The sequence below is a fragment of the Prionailurus viverrinus genome, chromosome D4, assembly GCF_022837055.1.
Source record: "Prionailurus viverrinus isolate Anna chromosome D4, UM_Priviv_1.0, whole genome shotgun sequence".
NCBI classification, from domain to species: Eukaryota; Metazoa; Chordata; class Mammalia; order Carnivora; family Felidae; genus Prionailurus; species Prionailurus viverrinus.
This window is the reverse complement of record NC_062573.1, coordinates 65,878,282-65,896,330: the sequence shown is the minus strand read 5'-3', so window position 1 is coordinate 65,896,330 and position 18,049 is coordinate 65,878,282.

The window sequence follows — 18,049 nt, the reverse complement described above, 5'->3', positions numbered from 1 at the left end:
ACTATAGAGTTAAAATTGTACCACTTTATATAAATTGTAGGAACAGTACAACGATATAGGCCAGGTCACCAAGACCCCCATCATTTAGCTAAAATTTTCATACATATTACATCTACACATATTACATCTACTTCATATCCATGAAGATAAGTTGTAATTTTGCCTTAAACAGACCTTATAGTATGTGTATAAACATTGTTGCCTTAAACATTACATACACAACATTACATATATTTATATATAGGATATATATTTCATGAGAAAAGAGACACACTGTTTAGTATTTACCCAGATATCTACCTTTTTCACTGTTCTTCATTTTCTTTCTGAAGATACATATCTGATATCATTTGCCTTCAGCCTGAATAAAGTGTTTTAGCTTGATTTAGAATTTATTAAGATGCCATTGTGCATCTTATTTCAAAGTTCTCATATTTCGAAGTTCACTTCTGGGTTTTATTTAGAATTATCATAGTTTCTTGATGAATTGAACTCTTTATTATTATATAATGTCTCTTTTGGCCCTGGAATGTTTCCTTGTTCTGAAGCCTGTTTTGTCTGATATAATATGAACACTTCAGCTTTTATTTAAGTAATGTTTTCACGTTATAACTTTTTCCAGTCTTTAACTTTTAACTTACGTCTTTATACTTACAGTGGGTTTCCTGTAGACAACATATATATAGGTCTTGGTTTTTCTCCAATCTGAGAATATTTACTTTTAGTTGGAGTGTTTGGACCGGTGCTATCCAATAAAAATAAAATGTGAGCCATAAATATCAGTCACCTATGTATTTTTTTTAAAAAATTTTAGTAGACACTCAAAAATGGGAGAAATATTATTTTAATACTTTATTTTATTAATCCAAATATATCCAAAATATTGTCATTTAAACACATAATCAATGGAAACATATACTAGTGAAATATTTTATATTATTTTAACTCATGCTAAGTCTTGGAAATGTAGTGCACATTTTACGCTCACATCACATTTCAATTCAGCCTACCCACATATCATGTGCCTAGTAACCAAATGTGACTATAGTATTGGATAGCACAATAGGCCAATGTGGGTACAGGGTCAATAATGTTGAAGCTAAATCCATCATCTTACTGTGTTCTATTTGTTCTATCAGCTCTTTGTTTCCCTTCTCTAATATTTCTGTAACTTTTATATTAGTAAGTTTATGAGATTAATTTTACGATCCTATTGTATCTTTACTGTCAGCTACACCTCAGTTTTATTTCTCGTGGTTGCTCTAGGGTTTACCACATACTTCTTTAGCTTACCAGAGTCCAAGTTAAGATAATATTATTGTCACTTCAAATATAGTTTAAGAACCTTATAAGAGTATGTCTCCATATCCACGTTTCCTCTTTGTGCTACATAGTATATTTTATTTCTACTAATGCTATAAATCCCACTGTGCATTATTTCTTAATAATTAAGTATATTTATTAATAATAAAAAGGAAATTTCAAGGTTCCTGGGTGGCTCAGTCAATTAAGTGTCCAACTTTGGCTCAGGTAATGATCTCACAGTTCGTGAGTTCAAGCCCTGTGTTGGGCTCTGTGCTGACAGCTCAGAGCCTGGGGCCTGTTTCAGATTCTGTGTCTCCCTCTCTCTTTGTCCTTCCCTTGTTTGCACTCTGTCTCTCTCTCTCTCTCTATGAAAAATAAATAAACATTAAAAATTTTTTTTAAAGAATAAACAGGAATTTTTAAAACTCAGAATTTAAAATTTATTTTAAAATTTCTTCTAGAGAAAGTTTTAAAAATGGGAAAACATGTATTTATCCACATATTTACCATTTCCGACACACTTAAGCCTTTCGCAGATACAAGTGTACATTCAGTACCAATTAATTTTGGTATGAAAATTTTCCTAAAACATGCCTTTTAGAATGAATCTTCTTGAATCTCACAAGATATTATGCCATTGTCTTTTGGCTTTCATAGGTTTGGGTCAGAAGTCTGTTTTAAGTTTGATCAATATTCTCTTTTTGGCATGTGTCCTTTTTCCTCTGCCTTCTAAGATTTTTTTTCATTATCACTCATATTCAGTGATTTTTCTGTATGTTTTGGTATTGCTTTCTTTATTTCTATTATGCTTAGTATTTTTTAAGCTTACCTGATTTGTGTGTACATTATGATCATCCTATTTATAAACCTTTAATCATTATTTTATCACCTTTGTTTCCTGCTTCATTCTCTTCCTCCTCTTCTCCTAGGATTCCAATTATAAATATAATACTTGATAATGTCCCTCTCATCACTGGTCATTATGTTTTTGTCTTTTCCTATGATTTACTTAAGATATATTTTTTAAATTTTTTTAATGTTTATTTATTTTTGACAGAGAGGGACAGAGCATGAGTGGGAGAGGGGCAGAGAGAGAGGGGGACACAGAATCTGAAGCAGGCTCCAGGCTCTGAGCTGTCAGCACAGAGGCCGACGCGGGCTGGAACCCACAGACCAAGAGATCATGACCTGGGCTGAAGTCAGATGCTCAACCGACTGAGCCACCCAGGTGCCTCAAGATATTTTTAATTAGTAGCCCTTTAAATTCAATGATATCTCTTTTCCTGTGCCTAATTTGTTCTTAACATTCAATATAGTTTTTCACTTCAAATATTGAATTTTAGATGTTTGGGTGTTCAACTTGAATTTTATTTACAACTTCATTAAGATCATTTGTGCTTAGGATCTCATCACATTCACATTTTCTTTTATATTCTTAAATATACTTCTAATATTTATCATAGCTATTCTTTTAAGTTAATAAACTTTATTTTTTAGAGCTGCCCTTATGTTTTCAGAATAAATCAGCAGAAAGTTCAAAGATTCCAAGATATACTCACTTTCCCTTATGCCCCACATACAGTTTTCCCTGTTTAGTGTCTCTGATTAGGGTGGGAAACTTGTTACAGCTGATGAACATACACTGATACGTTGTTAACAAAAGTCCAAGGGTAACCTTAGGCTAGGGTTTAACTCTTCTTTCCTTTGTATATATCTGTGGGTTTTGACAAATGCTTGAAGTCATGTACATTGCAGTATCATAGAGGCTAGTTTCCCTGCCCTAAAAAATCTCTCTGCCCCACCTATTTATCCCTCCCACTACTCCAATCTCGGCCAATCACTAGTCTTTTTACTTTCTCTTTAGTGTAACCATTTTCAGAATATCACATACTTGGGATTATTCAGTGTGTATACAGCCTGTTCAGATTGGTTTCTTTACCTTAGCAATATGCACTTAAAGCTCCTGCGTGTTTTGTTGTGGCCTGATAGCTCATTTCTTTTTACTGCTGAATAACGTTCCACGGTCAGAATGTACCAGTTTATACATCCATTCACCCATTGAAGGACATTTTGGAGGCTTCCAGTTTTGGACAATTATAAATAAAACTGCCCCCCCTTTTTTAGAGAGAGAGAGAAAGAGAGAGAGAGAAAGAATGCAAGTTGGGGAGAGGGGCAGAGGGAGAGACAGAATGTTAAGCAGGCTCCATACTCAGTGGGGAGCCTGATGCAGGGGTTGATCCCAGGACCCTGGGATCATGACCTGAGCTGAAATCAAGAGCTGGTCACTCAGACAACTGAGCCACCCAGGAACCTCTGGAATAAAACCGCTTTAAACATTTGTGTACCACTTTTTGTGTGATAATAACTTTTGAATTCAATTGTGTAAATACCTAGGACTGTAACAGCGGGGTCACATGATAAAACCAGGTTTGCATCACACTGTCACACTTTCTTCCTTGGTGGCTATAACATTTGCCGCACCTACCAGCAATGAATGAGCCATCTTAATGCTCTACATCCTTACCAGCATTTTGATATTGTCAGTGTTTTGGATTTGAGCCATTCTCACATGTATGTAGTGGTGTCTTACTGTTTTCATTTTCAATTCCCTAGTGACATAATTTTGAGCATCTTTTCACATGGTTGTTTGTTATCTGTATCTTCTTTAGTTAGGTGTCTGCTCAGATTGCTCACTTTTTTTTTTAAGATTTCATTTTTTAGAGCAGTTTTAGGTTCAGAGCTACATTGAGGGGGAGGTACAGAGATTCCCCCAATTATCCTCTGGCCCCACACGTGTATATCCAACTCCATTATCAACATCCCCCACCAGAGTGGCACGTTTGTTACCAGTGATGAAACTACATCAGAATGACTCAAAGTCCATAGTTTGCATTAGGGTTCATTCTTGGTTCCATACATTCCATGAGTATGAACAAATGGACAATGAAATGGATCTACCATTACAGTATTGCACAGAATATTCTCACTGTCTTAAAAATCCTGTGTGTGCCACTTATTCATCCTCTGCCAGTCCCTAGTAACACTGATCTTTTCACGGTCTCCATCGTCCTGCCATTGTAGATTTTTCAGATTGGCTTCTTTATGTACTAATGTGCGTTTAAGGTTTATCCATGTCTTTTCATGGCTTGGTGGCTCATGTCCTTAAGTGATGAATAATATTCCATTTTCTAGATGGCACCATTTATCTGTTCAACTGCTGAAGGGCATCATGGTTGCTTCCAAGTTTTGGCAATTATGAATAAAGTGGCCGTAAACATCTGTGTGAAGGTTTTTGTGTGGACATAAGTTTTCAACACCATTGGGAAGACACCAAGAAGTATGACTGCTGGATCATATAGTAAGAATATGTTAAGTTTTGTTAAGAGACTGCCAAGCTGTCTTCCAAAGTACCAGTTTGCTTTCCCACCAGCAATGATGAAACTTCCTGCTGCTGCATATCCTTGCTAACATTTGGAGTTATTAGTGCCATTCTGGTAGATGTGTAGTGGTATTTCACTGTTGCTTTAATTTGCATTCCCTGCGGACATATGATGTGAGGCATCTTTTCATATGCATATTTGCCATCTATATATCTTCTTGGGTCAGGTGTCTGTTAAGGTCTTTGACCCACTTTTTTTTTTAAACGTTTATTTTTGAGACAGAGAGAGACAGAGCATGAATGGGGGAGGGTCAGAGCGAGGGAGACACAGAATCTGAAACAGGCTGCAGGCAGAGCCCGACGCGGGGCTCGAACTCACGGACCGCGAGATCATGACCTGAGCCGAAGTCGGCCGCTTAACCGACTCAGCCACCCAGGCACCTCTATGACCCACTTTTAATCAAGATTGTTTTTCTGTTTTCTCATTGATAATTTTAAGATTTCTTTGTATATTTTGGATAACAGCCCTTTTTCAAATGTGTCTTTTGAAAATATTTTCTCCCAGTCTATGGCTTGTCTTTTCATTCTCTTGAGATGGTCTTTTACGGAGCAGAATTTTAGAATTTTTGTGAAGTCTAGTTTATTAGTGTTTCTTTCATGGACAGTGCCTTTGACATTGTCTGTCATTGCCACACCCAAGGTCGTCTAAGTGTTCACCTATGTGGTCTTCCAGTAGTTTTGTACTTTGGCATTTTACATTTAGGTCTGTGATCCATCTTGAGTTAATTTCTGTGAAGGATTTAAGGTCCGTGTCTAGATTTCTCTTTTTTCTTTTCTTTTCTTTCTTTTTTTTTTTTTTTTGCATGTGACTGTCCATTTGTTACAGCACCGTTTGTTGAAAAGACTATCTTTTCTCCATTGTATTATCTTTGTTCCTTTGTCAAAGATCAGTTAACTATACTTATGTGAGTCTGCTTCTGGGCTCTTTACTCTATTCCATTGGTCTACTTGTCTCTTCTTTTGCCTTTACCACACTGTCTTGATTACCTTATTTTTATAGTAAGTATTGAAGTCAGGTAGCTTTAGTCCTCCAGCTTTTTTCTCCTTCAATATTGTGTTGGCTATTCTGGGTCTTTTGCATCCCTATATGAGCTTTAGATCAGTTTGTCAATATCCACAAAATACTTCGCTGGGATTTTGATTGGGATTGCATGGAATCTATGGGTCAAGCTGGGAAGGAGTGATATCTTGACAATATGGAGTCTTCCTATTCATAAATAGGGAATATCTCTCCATTTTTTAGTTCTTCTTTGATTTCTTTCATCAGTTTGTAGTTTCCCTCGTATAGATCTTCTATTTATTTCATTAGATACATACCTAAGTGTTTCATTTTTTAGTGCTAACTTAAATGGTATTTTGTTTTTAATTTCAGGTGCAGATCTACATAAGGCAACATTCTCTTAAAGAAAAGATAAGAAATAGATTAAAAAAACTCTCGTACTTGGGTAGATTCAAATAAGTCTTGAAATGAGCTTTCTTCAATGTTTGGTTCTTTGAATCCTTCAGCCTCAAGAGTAGCTTTCTTTTTCCAAGCTGAGTTTTTATCCATCATGTCCACAGAAAATAAAATAAATGTAATCACAACCATTTACCACCTACTATTCACTAATGTTGTCTGATTAAGTAAGGGTTATCATATTACATGTTATTTCTCTAGGAATTCTGTCCTTACCACGAGCCGTATCTTTGTTATTCACCTCTACTGTATCAAGAATGATTTAGGCAAATTGACATTTCTAATATAATGAAAGATAAAGAAATATAAGCAATTTATCAGAGTTCAGAGTCATAGCTGTTAAACGCTATATTGCTAGGTTGTTTATTATTAATGCATTTATACTATCTCTTTGGCATATATAAAATAGAGAATGAGGATGAAAGAAAATGCATATATGAATAACCAAATATAGAGACAGAGTCGAATTATTACAGATCAAAATTGCCTCCTCCCCTCAGCCCTCCATAGCAGATAGAGTTCCTATAGAGAGGGCAGTTTTTATTTTTTATCTTATCTTAAATGTCTAATTCTTTATCTCTTCATAGAGGTGGGTTTGGCATTAAGAGTAATAACAACATTTTTTCCCCTAACTTCCAATATCTCTTCTCATCAATTATCTTAGTAAAGTTTGCCTTGCAATTGTATTCCCTTCACTCTCTAAATATCACTGGAAGTCTGTAATCTGGATCTTGTATCAAAGCTGGAAAGAAATATACTCCTGAAAACCTTTTCTCTATAATGTATAACATGTGAATTTCTTGGCTTACACAGAAAGTTTAAGAAGGCATGATTCTTTAATAATATACCATAGAGAATATGTTCCTTAAAGCATACTTTAAGATAAAAATAATCTAATTATGTAATTATGGATGGAGAAAGAGTTCCATGTGGTTAGCCTGGATCTAACTATAATAATATGATTTTCACAGAATTGGCATGGTTTACCAACTGAGACCACAAATATTGGATTGCTCATCATAGGTGGGCTTTCTGTAAAATTTTAATCATGAACACCCAATGACTGCATCAAATACCAATTAAGTTTGAAATCAAACATGGCTGTGCTTCCCTATATTAAATACAGCTTAAAAAGAGATCACGTTTGATTCATATGTAAATCTCTGGCAAAAATTCTAAAGCTACTTGTTGGCCCATTTTTCATCTTTGATAGGTGGAAATATATTTTCCAATGTGAGAAGTAACTCAATCTCGTTGGTTTGAGGATTGGATCCAAATCCAGAAGATACTTTAGTTTTTTATATTGTTTACATTTAGCAAAGCACAATATTCAATTTCTACCAAAAAAAAAATATGGACTTAGAACACTCTCTCAACAAAGAAACATATAAATACTTGAAAGATTTGTGTAATCGAAAAAGAAAGAAAAATGCCCTATAAAACTCATTTTGCTACATGAAGTCTATACAACTTTAAAATTCGGAGGCTTGGTTTCCCTTAATCGTATGCCTAGACTTAAAGATCACAGAGAAAAAATATATTGGAAAAATAAATTTGAGGGGCGCCTGGGTGGCACAGTCGGTTAAGCGTCCGACTTCAGCCAGGTCACGATCTCGCGGTCCGTGAGTTCGAGCCCCGCGTCAGGCTCTGGGCTGATGGCTCAGAGCCTGGAGCCTGTTTCTGATTCTATGTCTCCCTCTCTCTCTGCCCCTCCCCCGTTCATGCTCTGTCTCTCTCTGTCCCAAAAATAAATAAACGTTGAAAAAAAAAATTAAAAAAAAAAATAAATTTGAGATTTTATTTCAACCATATTATTTACAAAATAATTCATGAAGATTTATGGCTTCAAAACATAGAGTAATGCCATCCTTTTCTAATTCGTGTAAAACAAATGGCCATGTTTTAAGCATGTCTGTCTTTCATAATATTATGCATGTTTTCCTTCCCTATAAAACTCCACCTCATGTATGACAGTGTTTTTAGCTAATGCAATTGCAGTCCTCTACACAAACTGAGACAACTACAAAGTAAAAACTATAAACTCTAACTGAATGGAGAAATTCTTTTCACTTAACATTATTTCACTAGGCTTGAACTGTTGTAGCCTGTATTTATAAAGAAGGAGAATTCAAATGAAGAAATTCTTTCTTCTTGTTCAAAGATTTACAGTTGGAAAGTAGCTAAGGAATGATCAGTCATCTGGGGCCACTTTGAAAATTATCAATCTTTTTAGTGAAAAGTGGTGCCTTTCAGTATATACCTCTTTTTTTGTTTGTTTGCAAAATACCAACATACCACTTTTATGGCTAATAAAATAGAATTTATAACAACAATACCAGGTCTAATGTGAGCCACAGCAGGAGTATCCAAAGCAATAACCCTTCTTCTTTCTTATACACTTATTTTGTTCAAACTCATCTCAATAAATAAGCCTCATTGAAATTTCACCTTCTTTTAAATATTGCTTCCTACAGTTCATTTCCAGAGAGTTATACAGCTATTTTTCTATTGATTAGAAAAAGTGGGTGTACCTTCTCTACTGCTAACTTTTTATTTGCTTTGTAAGATTGCTCTTATAACCCAATAGGCCAAAGTAGCATTTAATGCTGATCTGCTAAAAATCTAAATACACTTAAAGCTTGAGTGATATTTAAAATGAATAATTTTGTGAATTCCTTAGCTAGTGGGAAAAAATGAGGTGAAGGATTAGCATTTCAAATTTATATCAAACTGCCAATGAAAAGCAAAAGGCCCTCTCAAAACTTTCCCTTCTTCTGCATGATTAAGGTAAAATAGTTGACCTGTTAGTTCAGTTCTGTTTTTACTTTTAGCATTGTCTTAATTGGTAAATTGCAAAACAATGTTATCATGCAAGACTTCCAGGAGTACATCTGTTTCTAATGTACGGTACATAATTTAATGACGAGACACTTCAATGGTCTACCCACTGCAAATCTCAGTTAAATATGTCTGGAGCAAGACGTCTTTAAATAGTAGGCACTTTTTTGGTACATTAATTTTCTCACACTCAGAAGCATAAAATGTAATTCTAACTGTCACTTTGTGTAAAGCTCTGTTTACTTTAAAATGCTATTTACAGCCTAACTGTCTTGTTCAAACTGATTAACTATAGTGGGATTTAAAACTTTTCTAAAACCTATTTATTATGGTTAATGTTTTCAGAATTTTTTTTCTTTCCCTTCAGACCATGGTTGAGGAAATCTATCTAATTGACAATAAAATGCAGGGCTCTCAAGGCAAATCTTGAGAAAGATAAACTAACAGTATTCCAGAAGACATTGAAATTTAAAATGTAAGCCACAAGTTGGTGTCGAGCTGGAACTATAATCATAGAATGTAAACACTCCTTCTCCAAGAGATCAGGAATGGAGAGCCAAAGCCAGAACAACCATCCCCAGACCACAATGTCCCAGTGGTTACCAAGCAGAATCTTCATTTATGATTCAACTTCGCTAACCACATGCTTGCTAAGTAGCTTTGTTTCCAACAAAGCTTTTACAGTGCGTAAGATCTAATTAGCTATGGTTAAATGTGGTTATCCTATTTAGAATTTGTCTGACCAGTATTTCAAAGAGATAACAATGTTAATGATATTCCCATGTTTTACCAGGAGGGTAAGAGGAAAATACCCCACTAAAGAAACACAAGTAGAAGAACTGTTATTAAAATTGTCAAAGTATTATTATCAGCCTCCATTTTTTAGTTATGGAGTGATGGGACCTCGAAACAATCAGCCTTTAATTTAGAATATCAAATAACTCCTTTTAGTTTAGTACTATCTTATTTGAAGTAAAATATGTATATATATTTTCCAGTGAGATCTTATTCTTTTTGCAATAGGTGATCACGGCATAGATGGGCCTTTCCAGCACAATATGGTGTGAAGAGTTTGAAAAGAACTTTAATATTCAATTAATGACTCTTTACAATTGTGACCTAATTTTACAAGAAAAGTTTTAGAATTTCTAATCCTTGAGTCCTTGAGTATTATTGCAATCAGAGGTTTCTTGAGAAAAATTAAGGAGATGGGAGATGAAATGACTTTAAAAATTCATTTTGTCTTGGGCCCCTGGATGGCCTAGTTGGTTAAGGGTCCAACTTTGGTTCAGGTCATGATCTCACTGTTCGTGAATTGGAGCCCCGCATCAGGCTCTGGGCCGACAGCTCAGAGCCTGGAGCACACTTCAGATTCTGTGTCTCCCTCTCTTTCTGTGCCCCTCCCTTGCTCATACTCTGTCTCTCTCTCTGTCTCTCTCTCTGTCAGAAATAAATAAACATTAAAAAAATTCATTTTGTCTTTGTTTCTCTAATTCTCTAATAATGGTCTCTAACCATTATTTTGAAGGGCATCATAAAGATATTTGCCATATATTGTTGCTTCCCAAATACTTGCAACAAATAATTTTCCCCAGTCAGATCTTCCCCAACAGCTTAATATTTTCCTATCTCCTCCCCCAACTCCCAACTACTGTGTATGCAGAAAATACAAATTTTTAATACAAAACTGTATTCCTATCTTAGAAACTTAATTTTGCTAAGAAAAGGCATAAGAAAGTTTTCAATGCAATATAGATTTTTCAAATTATCTTCTTATTTGGATAACTGCTATAAAAATGACTATATGATGATGAACACAACTATTAAATTTGGGTTGGCTATTTTTACTTTAAAACTCAATCCAACAGATGATTGTTGCTTATTTACTATATGAGGGGCACTTTCATAGGTTTTAGGGTAAATAAGCAAATAAAAAGTGGGGAGACAGAAAACAAATAATAAGCATAAAAAGAAACTATAGAATAGGCAAGAAAATGATAAGTTCCTTGTACCAAAAAGAAGGAAGAGGAGGAGGAAGAGGAGAAAGAAGTAGGGGATGGGGAAGAAGGAAGGAAGGAAGGAAGGAAGGAAGGAAGGAAGGAGAGAAGAGGAAAAAAGAAAGAAAAGAGAACAGAGAATGGAAGTCAAGAGTGTAGGTCTGGAAAAGCAGGATGCAGGTTGCAGTATAAAACAGGGAGCAAGCCAGAGGCGCCTGGGTGGTTCAACTGGTTAAGTGTTGGACTCTTGATTTCGGCTTAGGTCATGATCTCATTGTTCACGCTCATGGTTTGAGCTCAGAGTTCGTGAGATCAAGCCCTGTGTCCAGCTCTGTGCTGACAGCACAGAGCCTGCGTGGGATGCTCTCTCTCTCTCTCCCTCTGCCCCTCCCCCCCCACTCTCTCAAATAAACATTAAAAAAAAAACAGGGAGCAAGCCAGACTTTACTGAGAAAAAGAAATTTTTGAAAAGATTTGAAAGAAATGCTAGTGTTATCCAAACGAATGTATTTAGGGAAAGACCTTTTCAGGTGGAGGGAAAACACAGTAATATACAAAAGAGGGGAGAAGAAAATAGCAATGACAAGGAGGTCAGGGCATTCTGGGGATTGCTGAGTAAGTGAAAGACAAGCAGGACAGGAGGACAGGGTGGTTATTATGGGGTTTGCAGGCGTATCCCTGGGGTCATTAAACATATTTAAGATCTCTGACTTTTTCGCTGAGTAAAATGGGGAGCCATTGCTGGTTGTATAGCAGAGGACTGGTATGATATGACTCACATTTTCCAAAGAGCCCTTGGGCTGTTGTGTAGAGAAGAGACTGTTGGCAACCAAGTATGAAGGCAGGGAGCCTAGTGGAGGCAGGGTGTTGCAGTAATTCAGATGAGAAATAATAGTGGCTCAAATAAGAATGGCCATGGAAGTGGTGGGAAGTGGTCATATCCAGGATATACATTAAAGGCAGACCCATCAGAATTTCCTAATGGATTAGACGTGGGCTAAGATGCCATGCAAGGGTTTCAAGCTGAACAACTAGAACGTGGTTGGCATCAATTGAGTTGGAGAAGGCTGTGGGTCATGCAGTCTGGAAGGCATAGGTAATGAGAGCTCATGCTTGAGCATATTAAATCTGAGATAATCTGTTTGACATTCTAAAATGAAGTTGAGGGAAACAGATAAAGTTTTCTGGAGTTTTGTACAGAGATTGGGCTGAAGGTATATTTGGGTGCTGTCAGCGTGCAGATGGTTATTTAGATCATGTATTTGGATGAGATTTTAAGGGAGAGAGTGTAAGGAAAGTAGACCATCAAGGATTAAGCCCGAGGGCACAGAAATGAGAATCTAAGAGATGACAAGCCAGCAGAGACTGGAAAAGAGTAACTAGTGGAGTGGAAGGAAAAAGCAGACCAGACGGTGTGCTTTTGACTTAGAAGCCAAATGACTTAGAAGCCAACCCAACAAGGAAGATGGAGTGATCCACACTGGCAAATGGTACTGTGAGGCCATACTGTAATACGAGAGGCAAAAACTAACCATTAGTCAAGCAGTGTGAAGGTTATGGGTAAGCTCAACATATCACTTTTTGCAGCGGAGCATGGGGACAAAAGCCCAACTTGACTAGATTTAAGATCTAGTTCCGTTTTTCCCAAAATGGAAATTGGAGACAGTGTATAGAAACCTATCTTCCGAAGATTTGTACTGTAGAATTTCAGCTGGCAGGGAGTATGGTTAAGAGAAATTCTGCTTAAGATCAGAGGAATAATAGCACACAAAAAAGTTGAGAAGAGAAGGAACATATTAAAGTAGGATAGAGGGGGCACCTGGGTGGCTCAGTCAGTTAATCTTCCAACTTAGTTTTGGCTCAGGTCATGATATCATAATTCATGGGTTTGAGCCCCACAAACACGGGGCATCGGGTTCTGCATGGGATTCTCTCTCCCTCTCTCTGCCCCTCCCTGGCTCTCTGCTTCTCTCTCTCTCAAAATAAATAAATAAACCTAAAAAAATAGGAGAGAAAAAAGAGAATTGATGGAGAAGTGTCTCTGAGTAGACATAGGTGGTTGATATGAAGTTCAGAAGTTGAAGGACTGTGTCTAGATAGAAACGTGGGAGGAAGATTTGCGCAGATATAGGCTCTGTAGGTGGGGAATATAGTGGCAGATATCAACAGAAATTCTCTTCAGTTTGCTTTCAATATTATAAAGCGGAAAGTGAGCATAGGCAAGGAGGTTTTGAGGCAAAAGGATAAGATTATTAAACAGTTTTTGAAGAACTAGAAGAATGAATGAAGTAGGGATGTGTCTTCTGACTGCCTAACCACCTGGTTTGAACATAATTGAAAAAGTGATCACTAGTTTCAGAAAACCTGTCTTCAAGATCAGACAGCTGTAAGAAGCCTACCACTGCTATAGCATTAGAGTCCACATCCTGCTTATTTCTGCTTTATTATAGAACATTTCAAATATACAAGGTAGAGGAAATAGTATAATAAATGCTTATGCACCCATCATCCAGTTCTAATAGTTATCAACCCTTATTTAACTATACTTTCTTCTTTCCTTGAGTATTTTTAAAACCACACACACACACACGCACATATATATATATATTTATATGCATATATAAACTATTACACGTTCTTTATAATTTTATTTAATATGTAAACATTTCAGAATGTATCTCCAGATGTCAGGCACTTGTTTTTATAAACATGCCATTATCACACCTTAAATACAATAGCATGATTTTTCATCATCGGCTATTCACTCATTGTTCACATTTCCCCAATTTGTTTGCTTGAATTGGGATCCAGTTAAGATTATAACTTTGCAATCAGATGATTTCTTTTTCAAATATCTTCAATTTTGTAGTTTTCCATCCATCTAATTATATCTTTGCAATATTTTTGTTTGTTTATTATTGTTTAAGAACCTGGATTATTCAGTCCATAACGCTTGCCATACTCTGGATTCTCCTAATTGCATAACCATGGTGGACTTAATATGTTCTTCTGTGCCTTTTATTTTTTATGAATTGATAGTTAGACCTAGTGGTGTGATCATATTCAGGTTTGATTGTTTGGGTAATTTATTTTTATAGACCGTATTATATAATCAAACCAGGGGTTACATCGTATCAATTGTCTCTCTTTTGGTTATGTTTTCAGCTATTTAAGATAATTGCTTAGATCCATTAATTTAATAGGAGTTACAAAATCTTGACATTCTACCATTTCTTCATTTATTAGCTGAAATAATCCCATTGAGTAAAATGTCACCTTACAAACTAATTTCTCACTCTTAAGTATAGTTCATATAGAAAAGATTCCCCAAAAAAATCTTGATTATTTTCCATTATATGGAAGTTTTCAAAATAACCACATCACCTGCCAATGTTTATTTTAATACTGTTATAAACTCATGGAAGTAAACAAATCTGATGCATTTTACTTCATTGCATTACTTCTAATGATTCTCAAATTTCCCCTTCTTTGTCTAGAGTCAACTTCACTTTGCTTCAGTCTTTTACACCCATGTCTTTGCTGAATTCTTTCAAGTAATGAAAGAAAAATTTCACAAAATTTTATGCAATTCACTATGTAATGGCCACAAATATGTACACTTTCAAGTTCAGTCTGCACAATTAACATTTGTCTCTTACTCTCTCTGGTCTAGAACAAACTATGGCCAGTGGGCTGATTGCCTGGTTTTATAAATACAGTTTTATTGGGGCACAGCCATGCTAGCTCATTTATGTATTATCTGTGCCTGCAAAGCAGTTTGCAACAAAAACCAACTGTATGGTCAACAAACAAGCCTTAAATTTTTATTGCCTGACCTTATACGGAAAAGTTTGTCAATCCATGATCTAGACAATCCACATAATAAATCATGCCCTTATTTTAGTGTCTGCTAATTTCTGTGACATATATGCCCCCCACCGTGCAAATTCCAGGCCACCAAGAAGGCACTGAAGGCAGAGTGGAGAAGAAATTGCATATTAACACACCATTGTGCATGGTGTGTTATTATACGTATATGTTGTTCCAACTGTTTATATATATACATATTGTGTGTGTGTGTGTATATATATACATATATATAATGTATGTATTCCAATAAATTTTGGAATAAATAACCTGAAAAACATATAGAAGAGCAAAATGTAGTGAAATAGGAATTGATAAATTCCGAGTATATATACCTTTTACTTTTAGGACTATTCAGTTAGTTGTATGTTTATATAATTTAATTTTTAATAACAGCTTTGTTTAACAAACTGTTCACAAGAGCACCGAGAATTTAACAATCAGCTCTAACAAACTGGTATAAGCCAGCTCCAATTCACCACCTCTTATATCCCACAAACCATCTCTATAGGTAAAGCATATGAATTTTTATTTTTGAGCCCCAGGTAGAGACACATCCACCACCCTATTGGGAATATATTATATTGACTGTTAAGTTAGCTACAAATTCATAGCCTCAAACATTAAACCTTACATAGAAAGATTTAAAAACTCCAATACTTTAGTATGATTACATTTTAAAACTATAAATATAATCATAAAGGTGCATACCAGAGAATAAAAACAATTTGACTACACCTAAAGGGTCTTTGGGACTTAAGAAGACTTGTTTGAAAGGAGCTCTTGATGAATTTAAGAAAAGCCAATATGTATTTAAACTCTGGAAGACTGTTTTTACCAGCTGGTTACCACATGCACTTCATAGGTTTAATCACAAAGTGGAGGTCACAGGGCCGAAGTGTGATATTCCCACCTTCTACCCAAATGACAAACATTAATGATTTATCAAACAGCTTACACCTTCAGAGGTTGGTCACAGCCTCTCTATCCTTCTCGACATGGAGCTCCAGGCAAATCATTAGTATTTGATTATAACTGAATCTGAGATTAAGCCCTCAGGCCATCTCTCGTGTAATATCTCACAAACTTCTACTTATACATTTTTTTCTCGTTTTCAATATGCTTCAGGGTTTCTAAAGAATAACTCCCGGAATAACTTCGGAAAAATCTTTAGCTTCTCTTGATAGAAATAGAATAATGCTCAGAGTTCACGAATTTCAATATCAGGCAGGAATAGACTGTGAGAACAAGGAGGCAGTGCACTAATATTATGGAAATGCTGAGTATAATTGGAGTTTGCGAGGGGAGATGTCATTCAAGCTTATCATAGGCTTGACTTGTGGTAGGCAACTTTGAGTCTACCCAAATATTCTTCCACTTGTGAAATCTATTAAACCAATGATTTGGGCTGAACGAGAGAATTAGGGAGTTCATATCCTGGCTATATTGTGAGTCATGTTCCTCAGACAAAATGGGAGCAACCTTTCCACATTATGGCCTGTGATCCAGGAAAATCAAGGGACAGCACCTTCATCCTGAAGACCTGACAAAGTGGTTTTCTTTGATCAAAAAATGAACCAGACACTAAAATACAGTCATGGAAGAACTTAAGGCAGGGAGATGCTCAAATCCTCCCAGAGTCTGGCATTTGGTTCAGCACCTGAAAAGAAATTATTCAAATACAAAGGAATTACCATGTGAATGGTGTTTCTGCACAGTTTCTGCATATGCTGCCTTGCATTTTTATCAAGACGACAAACATACACCAGCATGAGAAAGCAGGTGCCTGTTCCCCCGTATCTTTTGAACATCAGTATTTCCCAGCAGTTAACTGCATGCGATAATGGCCAGAGCACAGAAACGTTTTGATTTGGATCCAAACTCTTCACCCAGAAGCAGCTTTTTGTTGTATATTTTAAGCTTGGAGCTTTTGATCCAGATTTCATTATATGGCAGATCATTTAAATAAGAAGGCAAGGAGGCTGATTGAGGCGGGGGGAGCTTCGTAAGCTGTTGAAGTCTCAAAGAATATTTCAGCTCAGAGGGATTTCTATTTTGGAGCCAAATTCAGATCCCACCTACTGAGTTAAAGCAATTAATTATTAACCACAGACATATTAAAATTACAAGATAGTGGGTTAACAGCACATTGCAACGAGCCTTCAAATTGTGATTTCCCAGCTTAATGACGATGATAAGATAGGACTGAATGGCAAATTGCTATTGCTTTCAGCTGAAAATGTGAAAGTGCTGTGGCCTGATCACTTGTTATGGAGAACCGCTATTCATTCAGCAGCACTCCTTGCGGAAATAAACCCAGGGTCTGGTGTGGTGGCAGCTGAGATGTTAATTCACAAGACAGCAAGCGGAGAGGAGCTGCTAAGTGGCACAGTGGGTTAATGATGCACTACAGTGCTTCACCATGGGAGACATATGGGTTGCATTCTGGCATTGTTCACAAGTGGAAATTGGTTTACCAATCTTAGCTTGGTCCCTAGTGGACAGTTGTCCGTGTCCTAGACCTCCTCAGATGTTGTCCTAATTTTCTGCACAGGAGAGGCTCAAGTCTGGAAGAGCAGGAGAGTGACTTATAACAGTGCAATTGGCTTGGCAGAATCAGAGGAGGAAATGGGCCCGATATCCTCCCTCTTTTAATCCCATTTCCTGCCAGTATCTCATTTTCAGAAGCATGAAAATCCACTCAGGGCAGCAGAAGAAAGAAAGGCAATAAACAAGGTCAGTTTCCTTTCCAGGAAAACTACATCCCCAAAGAGCTAAGGGGGGGTAATATTCATTTATTAAAAAGAGGATACTTGTTTGCAACAGGCTGTGCCCTCAGCTTGAGGATCATGGGACTAAAAGCTTTAGATAAGAGTGGAATAGTTTAGCCCAAAACACATGCATTTGCTGGAATAATTGTACAAGATATCACCATCTCATTATAATCCTCATGGTCTTAGTATCAAGAGAATGTGCACAATAATATGTATAATTTTCTAATGTATTTTTGTATTTTAAAAGACAATATTTTTTCACCTTAAGTAAAAGCCTTTTCTTTAAGAAAAAGATATTGACTTAATTTACTCCTCCATGGGAAAAAAATCACCAGGAATAAAAAATTTTAAATTGCAAATAAAATAAAATGAT